The 5,973-nt window shown below is 39.9% G+C and overlaps 1 non-coding gene across 1 annotated transcript; it reads right to left on the bottom strand.

Moving 5' to 3' along the window:
- Positions 1-382: 382 nt before the first annotated feature.
- LOC112805048 (small nucleolar RNA R71) lies at positions 383-486 on the bottom strand. Its single transcript, XR_003203661.1, has one exon. It is a non-coding gene; the product is annotated as a small nucleolar RNA R71 (small nucleolar RNA).
- Positions 487-5,973: the final 5,487 nt, after the last annotated feature.

Here is a 5,973-nt window from a genome sequence, read left to right as displayed (position 1 = left end):
ACAACAATAATGCAAGGAGAATGCTTGGTGACTTCACAAAACCACGTCCAAATTTGATGGAAGAAGCATCTCCATTCCTTCCATTGGAGCCAATAATTTTGAGCTGAAACCTCAGCTAGTTGCCTTAATGCAACAAAACTGCAAGTTCTATGGACTTCCATCTGAAGATCCTTATCAGTTTTTAACTGAGTTCTTGCAGATCTGTGAGACTGTTAAGACGAATGGAGTAGATCCTGAAGTCTACAGGCTCATGCTTTTCCCTTTTGCTGTAAGAGACAGAGCTAGAATATTATTGGATTCACAACCTAAGGATAGCCTGGACTCTTGGGAGAAGCTGGTCACGGCCTTCTTGGATAAATTCTTTCCTCCTCAAAAGCTGAGGAAGCTTAGAGTGGATGTTCAGACCTTCAAACAAAAAGATGGTGAATCCCTCTATGAAGCTTGGGAAAGATACAAGCAGTTGACCAAAAGGTGTCCATCTGACATGTTTTCAGAATGGATCGTATTAGATATATTCTATTATTGTCTATCTGAGTTTTTGAAAATGTCATTGGACCATTCTGCAGGTGGATCCATCCACCTAAAGAAAACACCTGCAGAAGCTCAAGAACTCATTGACATGGTTGCAAATAACCAATTCATGTACACTTCTGAGAGGAATTCCGTGAATAATGGGACACCTCAGAGGAAGGGAGTTCTTGAAATTGATGCTCTGAATACCATATTGGCTCAGAACAAAGTGTTGACTCAGCAAGTCAACATGATCTCTCAAAGTCTGAATGGATGGCAAAATGCATCCAACAGTACTAAAGAGGCAGCTTCTGAAGAAGCTTATGATCCTGAGAACCCTGCAGTGGCAGAAGTTAATTACATGGGTGAACCTTATGGAAACACCTATAATTCATCATGGTGAAATCATCCAAATTTCTCATGGAAGGATCAACAAAAGCCTCAACAAGGCTTTAACAATGGTGGACGCAATAGGATGAGCAATAGCAAGCCTTTTCCATCATCTTCTCAAGAACAGACAGAGAATTCTGAACAAAACACTTCTAATTTAGCCAATCTAGTCTCTGATTTGTCAAAGGCCACTTTCAGTTTCATGAGTGAAACAAAATCCTCCATTAGAAATCTGGAGGCACAAGTGGGCCAGCTGAGTAAGAAAGTCTTTGAAACTCCTCCCAATATTCTCCCAAGCAATACAGAAGAGAATCCAAAAGGAGAGTGCAAGGCCATTGATGTAATCAATATGGCTGAATGCACAAGGGAGGAGGAGGACGAAAATCCTAGTAAGGAAGACCTCCTGGGACGTCTCTCAAGCAAGAGGGAGTTTCCTATTAAGGATCCAAAGGAATCTGAGGTTCATATAGAGACCATAGAGATTTCATTAAATCTCCTTCTGCCATTCATGAGCTCTGAAGACTATTCTTCCTCTGAAGAGGATGAAGATGTGACTGGAGAGCAAGTTGCTCAATATTTAGGAGCTATCATGAAGCTGAATGCCAAGTTGTTTGGTAATGAGACTTGGGAAAGTGAACCTCCCTTGCTTATTGGTGAACTAGACACCTGGATTCAGAAAATTTTACCTCAAAAGAGACAAGATCCTGGCAAGTTCTTAATACCTTGTACCATAGGCACCATGACCTTTGAAAAAGCTCTATGTGATCTGAGGTCAGGAATATAAGACTGAGCATTGAACCCTTGCTGTTGGTGCGTGTGCACTCTAATCAACTCTAGTATATGGGTAATCAACAATTTTAAAATGCCAATGGAAACTGATGAGCGGATAATTTATACGCTTTTTGGCATTGTTTTTAGGTAGTTTTTAGTAAGTTCAAGCTACTTTTAGGAATGTTTTCATTAGTTTTTATGTTAAATTCACATTTCTGGACTTTACTATGAGTTTGTATTTTTTTCTGTAATTTTAGGTAATTTCTGGCTGAAATTGAGGGACTTGAGCAAAACTCTGAAAAAGGCTGACAAAAGGACTACTGATGCTGTTGGAATCTGACCTCCCTGCACTCAAAATGGATTTTCTGGAGATACAGAACTCTAAATGGCGCGCTCTCATCGGCGTTGAAAAGTATACATCCAGAGCTTTCCAACAATATATAATAGTTCATACTTTATTCGGGAATTGACGACGTAAAGTGGCGCTCAACGCCAAGTACATGCTGCTGTCTGGAGTCAAACGCCAGAAACACGTCACGACCCGGAGTTGAACGCCAGAAACACGCTATAACTCGGCGTTCAACTCCAAAAGAAGCCTCAGCTCGTGGATAGATCAAGCTCAGCCTAAACACACACCAAGTGGGTCCTGGAAGTGGATTTATGCATCAATTACTTACTCCTGTAAACCCTAGTAGCTAGTTTATTATAAATAGAACTTTTTACTAGTGTATTAGACATCTTTTGATCACTTTAGATCTTAGGATCATCTTGGGATGATTAGTTCTCAGATCATGGGGGCTGGCCTCTCGGCCATGCCTGAACCTTTCACTTATGTATTTTCAACGGTGGAGTTTCTACACACCATAGATTAAGGGTGTGGAGCTCTGCTGTACCTCAAGTTTCAATACAATTACTATTATTTTCTATTCAGTTCTCTTTTGTTCTTATTCCAAGATATACGTTGCACTTCAACTTGATGAATATGATGATCCATGACACTCATCATCATTCTCACCAATGAACGCGCGTGACTGACAACCACTTCCGTTCTACCTTAGGCCGGGCGCATATCTCTTAGATTCCCCAACAGAATCTTCGTGGTATAAGCTAGATAGATGGCGGCATTCATGGGAATCCGGAAAGTCTAACCTTGTCTGTGGTATTCCGAGTAAGATTCCGGTATTGAATGACTGTGACGAGCTTCAAACTCGTGATGGCTGGGCGTTAGTGACTGGTAGACGAAATTGTGATCACTACTCTTTGAGTTGCATTCATCAACTTGGTGCTGTAGTTGCACGTAATTGTAAAATTATGGAATTTGAAATTGGCACGAGTGGACACAACTCCGTTCAACTAACCAGCAAGTGTACTGGGTCGTCCAAGTAATAAACCTTACGTGAGTAAGGGTCAATCCCACAGAGATTGTTGGTATGAAGCAAGCTATGGCCATCTTGTAGATCTCAGTTAGTGAGTGGAATCATAGGGTCAAATGGAATTAAATTGGATAAATAAAATAAATAAAATAAAAAGGATAGAATACTTATGCAGATTCATTGGTGGGAATTTCAGATAAGCGAATGGAGATACTGTATGGCTCAAGGACGCCTGCTCTCCTACTGCTTTAACTCAATCCTTCTTACTCCTTTCCATGGCAAGCTGTATGTAGGGCATCACCGTTGTCAATGGCTACATCCCATCCTCTCAGTGAAAACGTTCCTATGCTCTGTCACAGCACGGCTAATCATCTGTCGGTTCTCAATCAGGTTGGAATAGAATCCCTTGATTCTTTTGCGCTTGTCATCACGCCCAGCCTTCAGGAGTTTGAAGCTCGTCACAGTCATTCAATCCCAGGATCCTACTCGGAATACCACAGACAAGGTTTAGACTTTCTGGATCCTCATGAATGCCGCCATCTATCTAGCTTATACCACGAAGATTCTGTTGGGGAATCTAAGAGATACACATTCAAGCTCTGTTGCATGTAGAACGGAAGTGGTTGTCAATCACGTGCGTTCATAAGTGAGAATGATAATGAGGGTTACTTATCATCACATTCATCATGTTCTTGGGTACGAATGAATATCTTGGAATAAGAATAAAAGAGAATTGAATAAAAGACAATAGAATTGCATTAATACTTGAGGTACAGCAGAGCTCCACACCCTTAATCTATGGTGTGCAGAAACTCCACCGTTGAAGATACATAAGTGAAAGAGGTTCAGGCATGGCCGAATGGCCAGCCCTCTCCATGATCAAGTGACCGAATATTCAAGAGATTAAACTGTCAAAAGATGTCTAATACAATAGATAAATGTTCTATTTATAATAAACTAGATCCTAGGGTTTACATGAGTAAGTAATTGATGCATAAATTCACTTCCGGGGCCCACTTGGTGTATGTTTGGGCTGAGCTTGATCAATCCACGAGCTAAGGCTTCTCTTGGAGTTGAACTTCGAGTTATGACGTGTTTTGGGCGTTCAACTCCGGATCATGACGTTTTTCTGGCGTTTAACTCCAGACAGCAGCATGAACTTGGCGTTCAACGCCAAGTTACGTCGTCAATCTTCGAATAAAGTATGGACTATTATATATTGCTGGAAAGCTCTGGATGTCTACTTTCCAACGCCGTTGAGAGCGCTTCAATTGGAATTCTGTAGTTCCAGAAAATCCATTTCGAGTGCAGGGAGGTCAGATTCCAACAGCATCAGCAGTCCTTTTGTCAGCCTTCTTCAGAGTTTTGCTCAAGTCCCTCAATTTCAGCCAAAATTTACCTGAAATCACAGAAAAACACACAAACTCATAGTAAAGTCCAGAAATGTGAATTTAACATAAAAACTAATGAAAACATCCCTAAAAGTAGCTCAAACTTACTAAAAACTATATAAAAACAATGCCAAAAAGCGTATAAATTATCCGCTCATCACAACACCAAACTTAAATTGTTGCTTGTCCCCAAGCAACTGAAAATCAAATAGGATAAAAGAAGAGAATATACTATAAATTCCAGAATATCAATGAATATTAATTTAATTAGATGAGCGGGACTTGTAGCTTTTTACCTCTGAACAGTTTTGGCATCTCACTTTTTCCTTTGAAGTTCAGAGTGATTGGCGTCTCTGGGAACTCAGAATGTCAGATAGTGTTATTGACTTTCCTAGTTAAGCATGTTGATTCTTGAACACAGCTACTTATGAGTCTTGGCCGTGGCCCTAAGCACTTTGTTTTCCAGTATTACCACCGGATACGCAAATGCCACCGACACATAACTGGGTGAACCTTTTCAGATTGTGACTCAGCTTTGCTAGAGTCCCCAGTTAGTGGTGTCCAGAGCTCTTAAGCATACTCTTTTGCTTTGGATCACGACTTTAACCACTCAGTCTCAAGCTTTTCACTTGGACCTTCATGACACAAGCACATGGTTAGGGACAGCTTGATTTAGCCGCTTAGGCCTGGATTTAATTTCCTTAGGCCCTCCTATCCATTGATGCTCAAAGCCTTGGATCCTTTTTACCCTTGCCTTTTGGTTTTAAGGGCTATTGGCTTTTTCTACTGCTCCTTCTTTTTTTTCTATTTTTTTTGAGCTTTTTCACTGCTTTTTCTTGCTTCAAGAATCAATTTCATGATTTTTCAGATCATCAATAACATTTCTCTTTGTTCATCATTCTTTCAAGAGCCAACAATTTTAACACTTATAAACAACAAGATAAAAAATATGCACTGTTCAAGCATTCATTCAGAAAACAAAAAGTATTGCCACCACATCAATATAATTAAATTAAATTCAAGGATAAATTCGAAATTCATGTACTTCTTGTTCTTTTGAATTAAAACATTTTTCATTTAAGAGAGGTGAAGGATTAATGGATTTTATTCATAGCTTTAAGGCATGGTTACATACTAATGATCATGAAGTAGAGACACAAAACATAGATAAACACAATACTAAAAACCGAAAATAGAAAGAAATACAGAACAAGGAATGAATCCACCTGAGTGAGGGTGGCGTCTTCTTGAAGGTCCAATGGTGCTCTTTGAGCTCCTCTATGTCTCTTCCTTGCTTCTGTTTGAATAATTCCTAGTAATTTTGGTGTTTCTACCCTTAGTTGCTTCCAATATTTGTGTGGAGGATAACTTATTCCCTGAGGTATCTCAGGGATCTCTTAATTTGCAGCCACATGTTCTACCACTGAGCTATGACGGCTTATAGTCTTTCCATCTCCCAAGACTCAGAGGTGAAAGCTTTTGTCTTCCCTTTGAGGTTTCTCTGGCCTTAGTTGCCATTAATGGTAATGGAAAAGCAA

Source organism: Arachis hypogaea, chromosome 5, assembly GCF_003086295.3.
Source record: "Arachis hypogaea cultivar Tifrunner chromosome 5, arahy.Tifrunner.gnm2.J5K5, whole genome shotgun sequence".
NCBI lineage: Eukaryota > Viridiplantae > Streptophyta > Magnoliopsida > Fabales > Fabaceae > Arachis > Arachis hypogaea.
Note: the sequence above shows the minus strand (reverse complement) of the source record. Positions and strands in the feature narration are given on the sequence as shown.